This window comes from Podarcis filfolensis (genome assembly GCF_964270895.1).
Source record: "Podarcis filfolensis genome assembly, chromosome: W".
NCBI lineage: Eukaryota > Metazoa > Chordata > Lepidosauria > Squamata > Lacertidae > Podarcis > Podarcis filfolensis.
In genome coordinates, this window is record NC_139619.1 from 17231293 (window position 1) to 17252039 (window position 20747).

Sequence of the window (20747 nt, forward strand, 5' to 3'; positions counted from 1 at the left end):
TCCACCTCCAGGTACTCTCTAGCTTTCTCCGTAAACTAGCGCATGTTTGCAATTTGGTCTCTCGTTCCTCTTCCCCTTCGAAATCCAGCTTGCAGTTCTGGGAGTTCTCAGTCCACATACTGCTTGAGCCTGCCTTGTAGAATTTTAAGCATAACCTTGCTAGCGTGTGAAATGAGTGCAATTGTGCGGTAGTTGGAGCATTCTTTGGCACTGCCCTTATTTGGAATTGGGATGTAGACTGATCTTCTCCAATCCTCTGGCCACTGCTGAGTTTTCCAAATTTGCTGTCATATTGAGTGTAGCACCTTAACAGCATCATATTTTAAAATTTTAAACAGTTCAGCTGGAATATCATCACTTCCACTGGCCTTGTTATTAGCAGTGCTTTCTAAGGCCCATTTGACTTCACTCTCCAGGATGTCTGGCTCAAGGTCAGCAACCACACTACCTGGGGTGTACGAGACATCCATATCTTTCTGGTATAATTCCTCTGTGTATTCTTGCCACCTCTTCTTGATGTCTTCAGCTTCTGTTAGGTCCTTACCACTTTTGTCCTTTATTATGGAAATCTTTGCACGAAATGTTCCTTTCATAGCTCCAATTTTCTTGAACAGATCTCTGGTTTTTCCCATTCTGTTGTTTTCCTCTATTTCTTTGCATTGCTCGTTTAAGAAGGCCTTCTTGTCTCTCCTTGTTATTTTTTGGAAATCTGCATTCAATTTCCTGTATCTTTCACTATCTCCCTCGCATTTTGCTTGCCTTCTCTCACCCGCTATTTGTAAGGCCTCGTTGGACAGCCACTTTGCTTTCTTGCATTTCTTTTTCATTGGGATGGTTTTTGTTGCTGCCTCCTGTATAATGTTGCGAGCCTCCATCCATAGTTCTTCAGGCACTCTGTCCACCAAATCTAAATCCTTAAACCTGTTCCTCACTTCCACTGTGTATTCATAAGGGATTTGATTTAGATTGTATCTTACCGGCCCAGTGGTTTTTCCTACTTTCTTCAGTTTAAGCTTGAATTTTGCCATAAGAAGCTGATGATCTGAGCCACAGTCAGCTCCAGGTCTTGTTTTTGCTGACTGTATAGAGCTTCTGCATCTTTGGCTGCAGAGAATATAATCAATCTGATTTTGATGCTGCCCATCTGGTGATGTCCATGTGTAGAGTCGTCTCTTGTGTTGTTGGAAAAGAGTGTTTGTGATGACCAGCTTGTTCTCTTGGCAGAACTCTATTAGCCTTTGCCCTGCTTTGTTTTGATCTCCAAGGCCAAACTTGCCAGTTCTTCCTTTTATCTCTTGACTCCCTACTTTAGCATTCCAATCCCCTATAATGAGAAGAACATCCTTCTTTGGTGTCATTTCTATAAGGTGTTGTAAGTCTTCATAGAATTGGTCAATTTCAGTTTCTTCAGCACCAGTGGTTGGTGCATAAACTTGGATTACTGTGATGTTAAAAGGTCTGCCTTGGATTCGTATCGAGATCATTCTATCATTTTTGAGATTGCATCCCAGTACAGCTTTTGCCACTCTTTTGTGGACGATGAAGGCCACTCCATTTCTTTTATGGGATTCTTGCCCACAGTAGTAGATGTGATGGTCATCCGAACTGAATTCGCCCATTCCCGTCCATTTTAGTTCACTGATGCCCAGGATGTCAATATTTATTCTTGCCATCTCATTTTTGACCACATCCAACTTACCAAGGTTCATGGTTCTTACATTCCAGGTTCCTATGCCATATTTTTCTTTACAGCATTGGACTTTCCTTTCGCTTCCAGGCATATCCGCAACTGAGCATCCTTTCGGCTTTGGCCCAGCTGCTTCATCAGCTCTGAATCTACTTGTACTTGTCCTCCGCTCTTCCTCAGTAGCATGTTGGACGCCTTCCGACCTGAGGGGCTCATCTTCCAGCGTCATAACTTTTATATGCCTGTTGTCTTTGTCCATGGAGTTTTCTTGGCAGGGATACTGGAGTGGCTTGCCGGTTCCTGCTCCAGGTGGATCACGTTTGGTCAAAACTCTTCACTATGACTTGTCCATCTTTTGTACTTATCTGCTTGTAATTGTCCCAAACAGTGGTGACTTGCAATAGTTCCAAAGTCTATGTCTCCACTTTATTCCTTATTTGTAATCCCATGGCATTTTGACTTGATGTTTAATTCACAAACAGGCTGGAGTTCCAATTGGCACGTCTTTCTTGGCAGGCACTTGCAGTCTTTTGGGGCAGTAAAGTTACTTTGGAAGCTGTTCCAGGCTCTTCCCCACTTTCTGGGGTTTCCCCACAGAAGTGCCAAGAGTTCCCTGCTAGCTCCCCTTTTATGCCTCCAGACCCCAGAGTCTGGGATTTTTTCTTTCCCCTTTTGCTCTTCAGGTTCCTCCAGCTGTCAGTAAGTTTTTTACTTTGTAACTCAATAGGCAACTTGATACAATTATTCTAGTATATATCCATTAGAATGTAACCATCCTCCAAGTCAGAGTTAAATGTTTCAACTCTCTGTTGCTGTAAGCAGTCTCTGTGTCCCATTCACAAAAAAATCCCTTTGCAGAGCTTGTCTGCAGAAACCGGAAGGTGACTTCCTGTTTTGCTTCCCTTTCGCCAAATTGCCTTATTAGCCTCTAATTTTAAGTTTTAAATGTTTTATTTGACTTTTACCTCTAATTGGAAGATCTACTGCTTCTGGTGACGGTTCGTGGCTTTGGCAATATGGTATGATGAAGCCGTGAGTGAACTCAAGCCTCTTCCCCTCCCCCCCCCCACACAGCAGCAGCCGGGAGATGTTTTGGGGGGTGAGTTTTCTTTGCTCCGCTGGAGCCTTAGGGTCTCCACTCTTCCATGGGGGGGGGGTTGTCGGGGGTGCGTCGAGCCCTGGCAGCACCCTCAACCCCTAATTTGCCGGACCTGTGTGGTCCAAAACAAAAATATTTTGAGCATGCCAATAAATCAGGAAAACTGCTAGCATGCTAGTTGAAGAAAAGTGAACAAAAAAACTCCACAAATAAAATTAGCATAAATGGAAAGATCACAGATAAGATGAAGGAAATAAGAGCAGCATTTGCAAAATATTTCTCAGAATTGTACAGGAAAGGGAAGGAGAAAATTTCTAAAATAGAGGAATAAATTAAAAGTAGTAATCTACCAAAAATAAAAGAAGAACAAATGGTGATCTTAAATACTCAAATAATAGTTCAAGAAGTGGTAGAGGCAATAAAGTGGACAAAGAATGGCAAGTCTCCTGTCAGCATTGAGTTATGAGTGCTCAGCGAAGATAAGAGTCCGGGAATCCAGCCATATTTACAAAGGTTTATTGCCTCTTTGAAGCTATTTACAGAGCAGTTCAAAAGTGCGACTCAATCATGGTCGGTTAGTTGTCCCGACTGTCTTGCTTTCGTTTTTGGCCAGCAGAGCCACCTCCAGAACCCAGCCCCCCTCCTTCCTCTCTGACGAGAGGCACTTGGCCCAGGAAATTCCTCCTCCCTCTCAGATTCACTCCCCTCTGACCCCCCTTCTTCTTCTCCTCTCTCTTCCGAAGACGAACAGCTGCTTATTAAAGGAACTTTCTCCCGGTAAGTTCCCATTCCCTCCCCCTTCTTTGGCTCCAGTTCCCTGACATCTCCAGACCCAGATGGGTTAAAGGCAAAGTATTATAAAAAAAAAAATGAACAATTGGTAAACCCATTGAAAGATGTCGTGAATGAGATATTGATTACAGGTGAAATTCCAGGAACACGGAAAGAGGCTTTGTCAGGGAACTGCCATCAGAACAGGGGCGGGAAACAGAGGGGCGGTTGTGTTACAGGGAGCCTCCGAAAATCTTGCGAAACAGTTCCTCTTCCAGTGATGAGGGAAACCCCACCTTCAGTGGGGAAGAGGTGAAAGGACCAGAGGATGCTGGTGGAAGCCTCAGCACCACGTCTGGCAAAGCCGGCCAGGAGGGAAGCACGCCCTCTCCTTTGCCCACCCTGCGCAGAAGTCTAAAGTGCAAAGAGGGAAGGAAGAGGCTGGGCGTAACAAGGCTTTTATGCTGGAGGAGGTCCAGGAAACAGGCACTCCCAGATTCTGCTAGTGATTGAGGCAGACATGAACTTTGGTGTTCTGCACTGTAAATAGTTTGCACCTGGTCCTGCCTGGTTACTCGTGAGCAGCCACCCTTGCCACCTGACAACCTTATTTTTTTTTTTTAAGAAATATTTATTAAGATTTTACAAAAAACAAATATACAAAAACACATAATAGAAAAACAAGAAAAAAAAGAGTAAACACACACGAAAAGAAAAAAGATACAAAATATTAAAAACAATTCTTTTTCATAATTTAAAACTCATTTGCTTGTTTCTTTGACTTCCTCACGCCTCCCCTTCTTGTATTCCCATTTAAATAATCAAATCAACAAATTCTTACCCTCTTTCATTCATCTTATCTCTAAAACTTGACATTTTATAACTCAGTATTTTCATCCATTATCAATTCATTTTTGCATATTCTTATTAACTTTTTTTACCTATTTATACCCTTTTTCGATATTCTTAAAGCATTACAGCTGGAAACCACTTAATTTCTATCCAACATCATTCTAACATTCATTAATTTTGCAATATTTCTGTAGATAGTCTTTAAATTTCTTCCAATCTTCTTCCACCGCCTCTTCTCCCTGGTCCCGGATTCTGCCAGTCATTTCTGCCAATCCCATATAGTCCATCATCTTCATCTGCCATTCTTCCAAAGTGGGTAAATCTTGTGTCTTCCAATACTTTGCAATAAGTATTCTTGCTGCTGTTGTAGCGTACATAAAAAAAGTTCTGTCCTTCTTTGGCACCAATTGGCCGACAATGCCCAGAAGAAAGGCCTCTGGTTTCTTCAGGAAGGTATATTTAAATACCTTTTTCATTTCATTATAGATCATTTCCCAGAAAGCCTTAATCCTTGGGCACGTCCACCAAAGGTGAAAGAGTGTACCTTCAGTTTCTTTACATTTCCAACATTTATTATCGGGCAAGTGATATATTTTTGCAAGCTTGACTGGGGTCATGTACCACCTGTATATCATTTTCATAATATTCTCTCTTAAGGCATTACATGCCGTAAATTTCATACCGGTGGTCCACAACTGTTCCCAGTCAGCAAACATAATGTTATGTCCAACGTCTTGTGCCCATTTAATCATAGCAGATTTCACCGTTTCATCCTGAGTATTCCATTTCAACAGCAAGTTATACATCCTTGACAAAATCTTAGTTTTGGGTTCTAACAGTTCTGTTTCTACTTTTGATTTTTCCACCTGGAAGCCAATTTTCTTGTCCAAATTATATGCCTCCATTATCTGATAGTAATGAAGCCAATCTCGCACTTTGTTTTTTAGTTTCTCAAAACTCTGCAGTTTTAGTCTATCTCCCTCTTGTTCCAAAATTTCCCAATATTTCGGCCATTTGGCCTCCATATTGAGCTTTTTCTGGGCTTTTGCTTCCATTGGTGACAGCCACCTTGGTGTTTTGTTTTCCAATAAATCCTTATATCTTATCCAAACATTGAACAAAGCTTTCCTGACAATATGGTTCTTAAATGCTTTATGTGCTTTAACCTTGTCGTACCACAAATATGCATGCCACCCGAAAACATTGTTAAAACCTTCTAACCATCTGACAACCTTATATCACAGTAATTCCAAAACAAGATTCAGATTTGCTGCAAATTAAAAATTATAGGCCTATCTCATTGTTAAACAATGATTATAAATTATTTGCAAACATTTTAGCAAACAGAATGAAAAAAATATTAAATGAGTATATACATCAATATCAGGCAGGATTTCTTCCAGGTAGACAAATGAAGGAGAATATAAGAAATATTTTGAATGTAATTGAATAGCTGGAGGTTAAAAATGAAAAGAAAGCAGCAATGATGCTTATTGATGCTGAAAAAGCTTTTGACAACGTTTCTTGGAATTTTATGACAAAATTACTTGAAGAAATTAATTGTGGATCTAAATTTTTTAAGGGAATACAAGAAATATATACAAGGGAATACAAGCAATATATTCAGTTTGGAAGATGGCGTCGTTAGTGGTAGCTCCGCATCAGTTGATGCGGTTTTTATTATTTTTATCAGTCTTTTATTAGCTTTTATCAGTCGCAGTATTTTATCCCTGTCATTTGGCAGCTATTATATTCACAAAGCTTGAGTTAAGGGCTTGAGTTAAAAGTCTTAGAGAAAGTCTTGGAAAGTCTCGGAGAAAGCCTTAATTAGCTCCAGCTCAACTAAACCTACCAACTACCTATCAGCGGGAGTGGAGATTAAACACCCTATCGAGGGAGGACGCCGAGCTTCCTAATTTATGGCAGAAATTGGTAGCGGCTCTATCTCTGGGAAAATGTCTAGGAAAAAGAAGCAACCGTCCTCATCTCCACAAGTGAGCCCACAGCAGAAGAGCAAGCAGAGTAAAATGGATGATTTTGTAAGAGCACAGAACTCAGAACCTACTACATCAAATAGAACTCATTACCAGGTAGGTGGGGATGCTTTAATGGGTGGAGATCACCCAGGGGAGAATGCTGAGATGAGTGCTCATGAACTATCCCATGATCTACTATCTGAGGGGGCACTGCTCTATGCGGAAATACTAGCGGACCACTGTCTGCTGACAGCAAGAACAGTGGAGGAAATTAACATCAAATTAGAAAAGGTAACATCTCTCCTGATGGAGTTGGTGCTTCTGGCGGCCAGAAATAGCTCCCTCAATACTAAAGAGGCTGACCACAGTGCTGCCCTCCCCCAAGACCATCGTGTACAGGGGTGTAACCGGTCTGGACTTGATAACTGAGAGACTACAAATAGTAAAAACAACAAAAGCAAAAGTAAGGATCTGATTCTACAAAGCACTCAAGTAGCTCTCGATATATATCCTTTTAATGGTATGCTGCCTTACTGGAAATCAATCGACAGTGTGAAGAGAAACTTTAAGCTTTTACTAAATATCCGTTGCAACACTCGGATCGCGATAAACTTGCTTTGCACGGACCCCCAGCACACTAGGCTCATGCTGACATTTTCCAACTCGGCTACCCCTAAAAAGCTCCTGAAATATAGGGCCCTCTTACAGGACTATAATATTGAATTGAGGCGCGTTTTTAAAGACACAGAACGAAAACAACTACTGCCAAACTTGTCGTATAGCCGGACCGACCCCAAGCAATCAACGCCCTCTCTGCTGAAGGGCTTTCGCCATAGGGCCATGATTCATTCAGAAGGGCCATCAAAGATGGATATGTGCAGTGAACCCAGCTGTAACACTCCCTTGGAGAGGAAAACGTCAGAGCAAAAAGGCCAAACACAAAAAGAACGCCAGCCCAGTCTAGATAATTCAAAGATAGGACACTCCATTATGCCTTTGGCAGATCCAGAATTTCACCACTATTTACCCCGGGTGGAATCTGATCAGCCAATGCCAAGTGACACTCCTCCCAAGGGAAATGTGACACACAGAAAGCCAGAGACAGATTTAATTATCTTTGACGAAGACCCCCCGATGGTCCCAGCAATTCAGATAACACCGTCGATGCCGGGAAATCGGGAAAATGCTGCAACTCAACCCCGAGAACAACAACACCGTGCATATCCTAAGAACGGTTGCATCACTACCGAACCAGTGGGAGAGCTGATAACAATTTCCCCACCACAATGAAGCCAAGCCAATTATGAAACATGCAGCATTAACATTTTCTCATGGAACATAGCGGGTTGGGCCAACAAACTAGGGGACGAGCCATTTCGTGAATATATAATGTGTTTTGACATAATAATGCTGCAGGAAACCTGGGCAACTGACAACATAGTTCTCAACAGTTACCATGCCTATGAAATCAAGACCTCTAAACCACTTGGAAGGGGACGACGGGGGGGAGGGGGCTAGTAACTCTGGTTTCCACTAAATTGGTGTCACAGGTTACTGAGTGCTCAGTTTTCAAGCAGCTGGCGCTGGGGATCACTTTGCATCTGGAATCCAAGTGTATCATTCTTGTTTCAGCTTATATCCCACCATATACAGTGCAAACACAGATTGAGAGCACATGGCGTAAATTCCATAGTTTCCTTTATTCCCTACAAATTAAGTACCCCAGATCACCATTTTACCTAATGGGAGATATGAATGCCAGAATAGGCTCAAATGATAGCCGGGAAATAAAATTCCCAATATTAAGAGATCTAAAGGAAAATAGTGCCCTCTTTCTAAACCCAACCCCTCGTAGACATTCGAAAGACTGCCAAATCAACTATGCTGGCTTCTGCCTGGCTTTTTTACAAATAAGTCTTGACCTTATCATTGTTAATGGGGCATTCCCCGGGGACAGAGAAGGCGAGTACACATTCATAAATACAAATGGAGCCAGCATAATAGACTACTGTCTCACCAACAGGGAGGCCTTCGAATCAATTAAAAAATTCAACATAGATAATAGGACTGAAAGCGATCACCTACCTGTAATCGTCTCCACTACTGGCCAAAATTCAATTCAGCGCTCTTACATAGAACATGAGGATATAGATAAAGCAAATGATCCAGCATTGCGTAGAAAAAAATGAACACCTGAGATAGCATTTGCAGTGGAGAATAGATTGAATTCACAAACTGCAATTAAGTTAAGATAAATTATAATAAACAATTTATCAATAGATTCCTCCCTGACGGCTTACCAAAATCTCATCGAGTCCTTGCAGGATGTGGTCTCTATCAGCATAAACTCAGCCGGCAAGCCACGCACTGCTAAAGGGTGCTGTTGGTTTGACCAAGAGTGCCGCACAAAGAAGGAAGCCTTAAGGAACGCTTATTTGGCCTATAGAAACGCTGGACTAAATTACTTACCTCCATCTTATTTCAAAATCAAAAAAGAGTATAAAGCCCTTTTGGCTTAAAAGAAAAGGCAGTCCGAACAAAATTCCTGGTCCCTGCTATTGAATGCCTCACTAAACAATGAAACTAAACTCTTTTGGCAACTGGTCTCCAACTCAATGAAAAATAGCTCTTCAGCCCCCAGCTGTGTCATTCCAGTTCAGGTTTGGGAGAACCACTTCAGAAATATATTTATGGAAAATCCAAACCTCCCTTCCAGCTTCCAGGATGATGACAGAGCAGAATTGTCACTGCTCCCTCATTGGAGGCCTGTTACTGTGGAGGAAGTCTATACATTAATTGGGAACCTGAAGAGCGGAAATGCTCCGGGGAAAGACTTTATCCCAGCAGAGTTGATTACATCAAACCAGCACTGGTGGGCTCCGCTTCTGGCAGCACTTTTTTTAAAAAAAATAATTTTTATTAACAGGCCAATCAAATCACATTAATTCCAAATCACATTAGTTCCAAATTATACAGCCAAATTTTTAAAATTTTGTTGGGGGTACCCATACTTCAAGCTCCGAAAGGGATCCAAACATCACTCTTGCTGCTGCTTTAATTACACAGTTCTGTCCAGTTCTGTCCAGATAGTCTCTGTTATTTTCCTCATCTTCTTGTTGTTATCATATATTCCTTTCTTTGTGATCTCTGATAATCTTCACAAGCGGGTTGAAAACAAACATATCCTGTGTGGATTTTACACTCTCCAAGAGCCATATCACATAAAGGACAGATGCCATTTCCACACCTCCATAAAGAACATTCCCACAGTCTGTCCGTTGATTTCCACAGGCCTGTCAATCTGTATCTCAGGGGGCCCTGCCAGTTCAAATTCAAATTCTGATAACCATACATTCACATTCCAATGACCATGGTCCTCCTTCCCCTCGTCCTCCTGTGGGCAGGCCTGTCTTAACGAATCTCCATTTGTAACTGCGTCACAAAGCTTTCTTTCCATTCCCAATGATTCCCACCAGTCCTCTCTTTGATCAGTAATTCATTTCCACACAGTTATTAATCTCCTGCATGTGATTAGTAATTTGCAACGATTCTTTCTCTCTGGGGGGCGGGGAGGGTTATTGGGTACTCACATAAGACAAAAAAAGAAAAGTTTCCCCCCCTTTCCGTTTCGCTCCGACATACAGATCTTTTAATGATGAGTCTTCACTTAATTTATTGTCCAGCCCGTCGCTCCGCATCACAGAGATCCCATTAATCAGCAGTCTTTACTCCTGATCTTCGCTTGAAGTATGTGCATTTGCTTCTTTTTCCAGTTACCGTACTTTTCTCTCTATAACACGCAGATTTTTTCTCCTAAAAAGTAAGGGGAAATGTCTGTGCGTGTTATTGAGCGAATGTGTGGTCCCTGGAGCCGACCCTCCCGAGCGCAGGAGAAAAATCAGGCAAAAATCCAATCGCGCGCGTCAGGGAGAAGGGAGCTCTGTGAGAGAGGAAGCTGTTGCTTTCCTGCATTCTGCCTCAGGGTCTTACTGCCCACCCTCTTCTGTTTTGGTTGCTATTTGCTCAAACGGAATAAAGAGCAGGCAAATCCCCTCCCCTCCAGGCAAGCAGAGGGGAAAGGAAAGGATCTCGGTGCTCCGGTGCTGCTGCGTCCAGGGAAGCATTTTAGGGACTCGCAAGCAGCCGGAAAACATGCAGGTGGGAGAGAGAGAGAGAGAGAGAGAGGGCTGGCTTGGGTGGGTGTGTGTGGGAAAACTTTTGCCTTCCTTTCCTCCCTCCCGTTAAACCCCTCTGCTGCATTCTTAGCCAGCTGCTTCTCTGCACACCCCTCTCGTGCTGCTTGTCCCTTCTGTGTTTTTCCTTCCCTCCCCACTTAAAACGTGGTTACAAAGCATGGATCCACATGGATCCTCAGGATCTTTGCATTGGGTCACCCCAAATTCACCATCAGATTACATAGCATGTCCATGGCTACAGCCTGCACCAAAAAAATCACGCACCCACTGTTGCCTGGGGCCACAATGGTGCAAAAACGTGGTTACAAAGCACAGATCCACAGGGATTCTCAGGATTTTTGCATTGGGCTGAGGAATATTTATTGCTCAGATAAGCCTTGGCGTCCAGCCCGCTTCGGCTGCGCAGTTACCAGCCAGGCCTCCGGACTTCAAAGGCCACATTCCAAAGGCTCTGAGCAACACGCAGAGATAAGCAGCGGCCAGAGAAAGCTGCAAACTCAAATGCTTTCCTTCAGTGTGCTTAAATAAAGTCCACTCAGGATCTTAGCAGCTAGAAGCAGTTTTTATTTATAGCAGACTATCCATTGTCGAACAGCATCGTGAAAACACGTCCACTCTCCTCAAAAGCGAAAGTAGAGAGAGAGAACAAAGGCTGGAGACTCTCGGAAATGACGAATCTCCCCCCTCCCAATAGTAGGCAGGGCGTACACTCTGAGCTGTTTAACCCTGTAAGCTCAGGTTCTCCTCACATGGGCTACCCCAAACTCACCATCAGATCACATGTCTGTGGCCACAGCATGAGGCACAACAATGATACATCCACTGTTTCATTCAGAATTTCCCCCCCTTGTTTTCCTCCTCTAAAAACGATGTGCGTGGTATGGTCAGGTGCATGTTATAGAGCGAAAAATACGGTATATATTTCGAGCTGATGCAAACCAGTGCGCGATTAGAGACAGCATCCAGGAGAAGCCGACCCCACCCGAGGGCTTCGTGCCTAGTGCCCTCACCCCCTTCTTTCAAATCCGGGGGTGAATTATGGGCACAGCAGGCAAGGCAGTGCCCCCCATTCCCTTGGGGGGCAAGGGAGGCTGCATACTCCCATATCAGCCTCTTAATTACCTCGTGTGGGTTGGAGAGATGTTATTGTCGGCCATCTTCCAATGCACCCCCTGGTGGCCCCCCTTCTGGCAGCACTTTTTACGGTAGTAAATAACTTGGGTAAAGTACCATATAGCTGGAAACATGCTATAGTAGTCCCAATCTTTAAGAGAGGCCACCCAAATGTACCCTCCAATTATAGGCCAATTAGCCTGCTTTCAATAACTGGGAAGCTGTATGCCCGATTCCTCAGTAGCAAACTGACAACTTTTCTAAATGAACATAATATACTATCTGAAGCCCAGGCAGCCTTTCGTGAGAACCATTCAACAACAGACCACTGTCTAATGCTGTCCTTCTTAGCTGATAAGTATACCAGGCCTCTACAGGGTAAACTCTTCATGGCCTTCATGGAACTGAAATCAGTGTTTGACTTCCATCCCCAGATCCCAGCTATGGTCCAAATTAAATCTGATTTTGCAGGACAAACGACTCCTCTTTCTTATAAAAGTACTGTACAATGGATCCAAACTGCAAGTCCGATGCAGTCGGCAGGGACAGTTATCGAACAGTATCAAGATGACTAGGGGGGTGAGACAGGGATGCATTTTGGCCCCCACACTGTTTTGCCTATTCTTAAATGACCTAAAAGGGAGCTTAATGGACCCAGATGGACACCTTCCAAAAATAGGAATGAGAAGGACCCCCTTGTTGTTATATGCGGAAGACGCGGCCATCATCTCACATTCCAGACCGGTTTGAAATATCTACGATCTCTGCTGCAGGTACCCAACTGTGTCCCCAACTCCATAGTTCTGTTAGAAGCTGGTGAATGCCCAATTTCAACTAAAGCATGGTGGGCTGCCCTAAAACATTGGCTCAGGATTTCAGTGTTTGAGCTAGGGAAGGGTTTGTACCAACACCTGACCAATGAGGAATTTGTCAGCAAATGGCAGAAAACCATGGTCTGTCACCCCCCCAACTGTATTACCTGGGTTATGAAGGCACCCTAAAGACGTTAAAGCAAAGATTATGGGATAATGCACACAGTGACTTGCGATCTCGATCACACGCAGTCTGTAGTCTGCTGGCAGTAGGAGTACAATATGGGCATGTCTTTAAGTTAACATCTTACATTAAAAACCTGACAGTCCCAAATTATCGAAGGCTTTTCACCAAAGTCAGACTAAACGTCTTTCCTTCTGCAGTGTTGGATGGCAGGTTGAGAGGAGTTCCCTAACAGGACAGACTTTGCTCGTGTGCTCAAGACATCGATTCCATAAAACATATTTTGCTGCACTGTGCAAAATATGAGCAAGCCAGGGCTGAACTGATATTACCCTTGCTGGTACCTTTCCCAGGAAAATCAGAGGCTCACTATGTCAGGTTCCTATTGGAAGACCGGAAATACGCTAGAACACTAGCAGTGGCAAAGTTTTTATCAGTGGTTGCAAGAACCAATGATCCCTATCTTTTGAACAAAATGCTTGTTTAACCTGAAGGTAGGCTATATGAATTGTGCATTGCTTTGTAACGATTTGTTGGGTCTCTGGACCGTAATAAAGATTGATTGATTGATTGATTGATTGATTGATATTAAGAACAGAAAGCTAAATTAATTGTAAATCAGGTGATAACGGATGATTGTAAGATACAAAAAGGAACTAGACAAGGTTGTCCGCTATCACCGCTTTTGTTCATTCTGGTCCTGGAAGTACTTGCCAGAAATATAAGATAAAAACTGGGGGAAGTGTGTACAAACTGAAAGCATATGCTGATGATTTAGTGATTACAGTGGAAGATCCAAAAAATTCTCTCCCTAGAGTTATAGAAAAAAATAAAAAAATTGGGGAAGTGGCAGGATTTAAATTAAATAGAAATAAAACTAAGTTGTTAGTAGAACATCTGAAGGAAGAAGAGAAAAAAGAGTTGCAGCAAAGTATTGAGATAGAAGTCCATAAAAATGTAAAATATTTAGGGATATGGTTAACTGTAAAAAATATAAATATTTACAAAGATAATTATGAAAAAGTGTGGCTTGAGATAAAAAGAAATTTGGAAATATGGAGTAGAATGAACCTCTCCCTACTAGGAAAAATAGCAGAGGTAAAAATGAATGTTCTGCCAAAAATGCTCTTTCTCTTCCAGACAGTCCCAGTAATGGTGAAAGATGATTGCCTCAAAAGATGGCAGAAGGAAATTTCCAAGTTTATCGGGGGGGAGGCCAAGGATAAAGCATAAGATATTTACAGACACAAAAGAAAGAGGCGGTTTTGCTCTCCCAGCTGCATGTTTGGTATGGATCAGGGACTGGATTAACCTGGAAAAGGAAGAAGCATTGGATTTAGAAGGCCACGATAACAGATTTGGATGGCATGCATATTTATGGTATGGGAAACGAAAAGTACATAAAGGATTCTACAATCATATAATTAGGAAATCATTAATGAGGGTTTGAGAGAGATACAAAGATTTAATAGAACAAAAGACACCTTGGTGGCTTTCACCAACTGAAGCTCAAACCACTTGGGAAAAATGGGAAGTGGCTTACATACAGTGATTTATTAAAAGATCAAGAAGGAAAATGGAAATTAAAAGAATACGAGGAAATAAAAGATCATTTTCAGAGTTGGTTACATTACGGGCAACTACATGAGCTATACAAAGAAGACAACAAGAAAGAATTTAGTTATACCACTTCTAGTGAAGTTGCTGAAGGGTACATATAGTCCCGTTAGAATGGGAAACAAAGATGAGGAGGTAAAATCGGTCATGATCAAATGGGCACAAGATATAGGACATAACATACAATTTGAGGATTGGGAAGACTGGAAAACAGATTTAAAATTTACAGACTGTTCTCTTTTGAAAGAAAACTATATGAAAATGATGTATAGATGGTATATAACACCAGTACAAATAGCAAAAATGTATAAAACTGGTCAAACATATGTTGGAAATGTAAAGAAAAGGAGGGGACGTTTTATCATATGTGGTGGGAATATAGAGAAATTTAAAAATTTTGGGAAATGATATATAATGAATTGAAGAAAATGTTTAAAATGACATTTGTAAAAAAAACCAGAAGCATTTTTGTTAGGAATTGTAGGACAAGACCTGCCAAGGAAAACAAAGAATTTATTTATGTATGCTACAACAGCGGCAAGAGTCTTGATAGCACAAGGGTGGAAGAGTGAGGAAACCCCAACAAAAGAACAGTGGCAAGAGAAATTGAAGAACTACAGTATGCAGAACTGACTAAGTTGACATACAAACTGCAAGATAAGGACAACTGTGACTTTAAAGAAGAATGGGAACTTTTTACAAATTACTTAAAAAGACAACAGAATGAATTGGACTCCTTGGCACGTTTTGAATAAACATACACAAATTTATTGACTGTTAACACAGTAGACAGATAATATAAGGACTTAAACAATTTTACAGTATGCGGAGAACAATATGTGGTGAGAAATCAGAGAGAGGAGCTGAGAGAAGTCTCGGGGGAGGGGGAGGGTTTGATGGGGAGGTGGGGGGAAAGGGGGGAAATAACGAATATGACATGTTTTGATATTTTGTTATGTTGAATTGTTAATAAAAAACTTTTAAAAAAATAAAGGAAAAGGGTAAAACCCGGATCTACATGGATCCTCATGGATCCTCCACTTTTAAAAAAATAACTAAAACACATCCAGTGTCAAATCACATCTGGAAACCAGGCCTACAAACTGGACTATAAAAACGTGGATCCAACACTTTGCCGCACTGCAGCACCACAAAAACATGGATCCGAGGCATGGATCCTCATGAATTCATATGATTCTTATATTGAAACAAAATAAAACCACCATGATACTGTAGACCACGTCTTAGTCTGTAGTAGGCATCCACATTTTTGTGGCGCTGCAATGGCGCAAAAACATGGTTAATAATAATAATAATAATAATAATAATAATAATAATAATAATTTATTATTTGTACCGCACCCATCTGGCTGGATTTCCCCAGCCACTCTGGGCAGCTTCCAACAAAGATTAAAAATACATTAAAATGTCACACATTAAAAACTTCCCTGAACAGAGCTGCCTTCAGATGTCTTCTAAATGTCAGGTTGTTTATCTAAATGTCAGGTTGTTTTCTAAATGTCAGTTGTTTATCCTTATGTTTTTTGCATTGCACCATGCCAAACTCACCGTCAAATCATACATCATGGCCATGGGCACAGCCTGTACCACACAAATCGCAAGTTGCACCACAAAAAGCCCCCCACCAGCACTGTTAATGTCACCACTGGAACGTTATTATTAGAGCTGAGAGGAGAATGTACGGCTGTATTTTGTACCAAGATACGGTTCATCTTCAAGAACAGATCAAATACATGCTGTCAGGGAACTGACATCGGAGCGAGAGGCAGAGGCAAGGCTCCCAAGCGATGCTGGAAAAGGGCCCAGCGGGGAGAGAGGCAACTCATCGGCTGGGGAAGGAAATCAACGTAACACCAGGGATAAAGGGGGGCAGATGGGGAATCGGCGAGGGGGCTCCAGGACTCCTCACCGGAGACCAGCGGGGAGAGCACGGGTCCTCCGCTACCCACACCCACCCTGCGCAGAAGACTTCCGCGCAGGGAAAGTAGGCATAGACTTGGCGTCAAAGAACTTCTTTGCTGGAAGAAGTTCAAGAAACGCCCACTGACGGATTCTGCTAGCGACTGAAACAGCCACGAAGTGAAGGGCTGTCCAGACAGAAAAGGTTTAACCAGGCAACCTAGCCAGGAGTGGCGGCAACTTATGCACGAGCAACCCCTATAACCATTACAGCAATCCGTCAGTCCCTGACGTTGCTTGTGCACAGCGACAGGCAGGCAGCACCATGAGCCAAACTGGAGGAGCCGGCGTGATGGAGCAAGCAGCTGGAGTGCAAAATCTGGTGGAGAGGAACCGAGATTTGGAACAGCATGTGGCTCTCCTGACGGTGCGGCTGGACGAAAGGCGGACTCAGGATGCACAGGTCAGACCCACCCCCGTCGCAAGGAAGGTACACAAGTTTGGGGGGAAGCCCCAGGACTACAACGCGTTCCGAACGGAAATAGAGTACGCTTTGGAACTGCAGCATGATGACTTTGCTGATGATGGGGAAAGGGTGGCCTATATTGTCGGGCATCTACAGGATGGGGCCCGGGAATGGATCAGGCCCCTAATGGCGACGCAAAATGCTGCCTTGAAGGACCTTAGGAGATTCTATCAGGCGATGGATGCAATGTTTTCCAGTGAAGTGGAGCAAAATGTGACTCGACGGGAATTGATGGGGTGCAAGCAGGGGAGCCAATCAGTTAGAGACTACTGGTCGCGCTTTGCGATGTTGATCCACTGGCTAGGGTGGAATCTGGCCTCTGAACCCATTCAAATGTTGTTTGAGGAGGGGTTGTCCCCAACTGTGAAGGACGAGCTTTCTCGCGCGCCCCGCCCGCAGTCGATGGATCAGCTGACCAAGGCTGTGCTTGCGATTGGAGTAAGACAGGAAGCGCGGGCTCAGGAGAAGCGCGAAGGGAGAGGGGAACGTTGCCATGACTACCGCATTCCTGAAATGCCGAGGCAGCCTTCCCAGCCGGCTGAGCCAATGGAAATAGATGGCGCGCGCATGCGCGCGAGGTTTCAAACTCCAGTGAAGGTCGCAAGAGGGAGGGACAGGATTGGAAAACCACCAAGAAGTGTTTCCTCTGCCAACGGCCAGGACATTTTGCCAGGGTCTGCCCTCAAAGAAAGGCCTGGCAAGGGATGGTGGGAGCTGCTGGCTGTGAGGAGGAGGGGGAAAAGGAGCAGGCACAGGGAAACGCCAACGCTTGGCTGCCAATCAACGGGCACAGCAGCCAGGCCAGCAACCAATAGAAGTGCCCCAGCCAGACCCTCCCAGGGCAGCTATAGCCATAGAAGTGGTGCTAGAACTCCCGAATGGGCACCCAGTCAAGGTGAAGGGGCTGCTGGATTCAGGCAGCTCCTGCAATTTCTTCAGCAAGGACTTCGCTCTAGAGCACCAACTCCACCTGCTGCCCCTGGATTTTCCCTTGCAAGTGACCACCATCGATGGCAGGGAACTTCTGGGAGGGGAAGTGACGCACCAGACCCCACCAATGAGAATGAGGGTTTCCAGGCACACGGAGACCATTGCCTTTCACGTAGCCACACTGGCAGGACCCCCAATAATATTAGGGATGAGCTGGCTGGCACTACATGCTCCAGTAGTGGGATGGCATCAGCGGACAGTCACCTTTGGGTCAGCTTACTGCTTGGAACACTGTCTAGGAGGGGAAAACCAAGAATGACCGTGGCCAGGGTGGCTGGGATGGGTGTGGAGCCAAAAGGGGAGGTGCCACCACAATATGCTGACCTGCAGGAGGTCTTCAGCGAGAAGGAGGCGGATAGACTACCCCCCCATAGGCCCTTTGACTGCCAAATCAACTTACTCCCAGGGGCTCTGCTGCCGGTGGGTAAGCTGTATGCCATGTCGGACCGGGAAATGCAGGAGTTGCGGGAATTTATTGACAAGAACCTGAAAAGAGGTTTCATAAGAGAATCAAAGGCGGTGGGGGGCAGTCCGGTGTTCTTTGTGGACAAAAAGGATACTAATCAGCCTAGGTTAGTTGTAGATTACCGGGCGTTAAACCTGGTATCAGAACCCGTGACCTTCCCAATGCCCAGGATTGACATTTTAACACGGGTGAGGCAGGGGAAAATATTTACTAAGCTGGACCTCCGGGGAGCGTACAATTTGATTAGGATGAGGGAGGGGGACGAATGGAAAACCACCATGTTCACCCCCCTGGGGGCCTTTGAGTACTTAGTTATGCCATTTGGATTACAGTCGGGCTCCGCCTGCTTTCAAGCATTCATGCACCACGTGTTGGGGTCCTTGCTGTACAAGAACTGCGTAGCCTTTTTGGACGACGTCCTAATCTATTCTGACAATGAGAAGCAACATGTCAGAGACGTCAGGGAAGTGCTAAAGAGACTGCAGAAGCACCAGTTGTGGGTCAAGCTGGAAAAATGCCAATTTCACGCAAGAGAGGTTGAGTTTCTGGGGTACAAGTTGTCAGACAAGGGCCTAGCTATGGACCCCAGCAAGGTGCAGGGGGTGCTGGAATGGAAGGCCTCCAAAACCCGGAAGGACATGCAGAGGTTCCTAGGGTTCAGCAACTTCTACCGGAAGTTCATCAAGAACTTCGCCCACTTGACAGCGCCCATCACAGATTGTCTCAGTAGCAAAAAGAAGTTCGCCTGGACAGAAAGTGCCCAGCAATCCTTTGAAAGACTGAAGAAGGTGTTCGCTTCGGAAAAGCAGCTCCTGCACGTGGATCTGGAGAAGCCCATGAGGCTGGAGACCGACGCGTCAGACCGAGCCGTCGGAGCGGTACTTTTGCAGCCAGGGGTCCAGCAGGCCTGGAGGCCGTGTGCCTTTTTCTCGAGGAAGCTGAGCAAGTCGGAGCAAAACTACACGGTGTATGACCGCGAACTGCTTGCAATCTATGCAGCGTTTCGCCAATGGAGACATCTGTTAATAGGGGCGCAGCACAAGATCCAGGTTTGTACGGATCACAAGAACTTGGAATACTGGAGGACTGCGCGAGTACTCAACCAGAGACAGATTCGATGGGCACAGGAGTTCTCCAAGTTTTCCTTCGAGATCCGGTATGTGCCAGGAGAGGAAAACGTAAGAGCAGATGCTCTCTCCCGAAAGCCGGAGTACATGGAAGGAGAGGGACCGCCGGAGGTCCGACACGTGTTCCCCGAGAACCGATGGGTGTGTGGGGGAGCGTTGGTTGGGAAACGAGAACTGGCCGGGCTTACTAGAAACGACGAGTTCGCTCAAACTAAAATCAGGGAACTCCGGGACGGAAGGGAAAACCATGGAGGGTTTGAGGAAAAGGAAGGGCTACTGTACTACAAGGGGGCGTTGTACGTACCGGGGGAGACCTTGAGGGGAAGGGTACTCAAACAACTCCACGACAACCCAACAGCGGGGCACTTTGGTCAACACAAAACCATGTTGCTTGTCACCAGGCAGTTCTGGTGGCCAAGGGTAAGGGAAGATGTACGGGAATATGTACGGGGGTGCGACCGCTGCCAGAGGGCAAAGGGGGAGAGGGCTGCCCCCGCAGGGTTACTGGAACCCTTACCCACGCCGGGAAGACCCTGGGAGGTGGTGTCCATCGATTTTATGACAGATTTGCCCAAGTCAAGGGGGAAGACAGCAGTCATGGTAGTAGTCGATCTACTGACAAAAATGTGCCATTTCATAGCTTGCTCACATGCGGTGACGGCAGAGGAAACTGCCAGGTTGTTTGTGGATCACATCTTCAGGCTGCATGGGGCTCCCTCGAGGGTCATCTCAGATCGCGGGAAACAATTTACTTCCCGGTTCTGGAGGAAGCTCATGAGATTGCTACAGGTCGAGGTGGGCTTCTCGACGGCGAGACACCCGGAAACCAACGGGCAAGCAGAAAGAGCGAACAGTATACTCCAGCAATACCTACGCTGCTACGTCAGCGAGAGACAGAACGATTGGGTAGAGAAACTAGCGCTGGCTGAATTTGCGTACAATAACGCTGAACATGTGTCCACGGGAATGAGCCCGTTCATGACCAATTATGGGTGTCACCCCAGGGCCTTCCCGGGGAGGGGGGAGGAAGGGTGGAGCGTACCTGCGGCAGAGCAGTTTGTGGAAGAAATGGAGGCCTTGCACCAGCAACTTAAGATGAACTTGGAACGGGCCAAGGAAATTTACAAGAGGCAGGCAGACAAGCACCGTCGGGAAGGGGAGACCATACGGGTGGGAGACCGGGTGTGGTTGTCAACCCAAGGGTTACCCTTTAAGGGAGGGTGCAAGAAGTTGCAGCCAAGGCGGCTGGGACCTTTTGAGGTAACACAGCAGGTGAACCCCGTGGCATTCAAGCTCAAGTTGCCTGACAGCATGAAGATACACCCGGTGTTCCATAGGTCCCTACTCTCACCGTACAGGGAGGGGCAGGAATTCCCGGGGCGAGAGGGAGAAGTCACCACACACCCGCAGG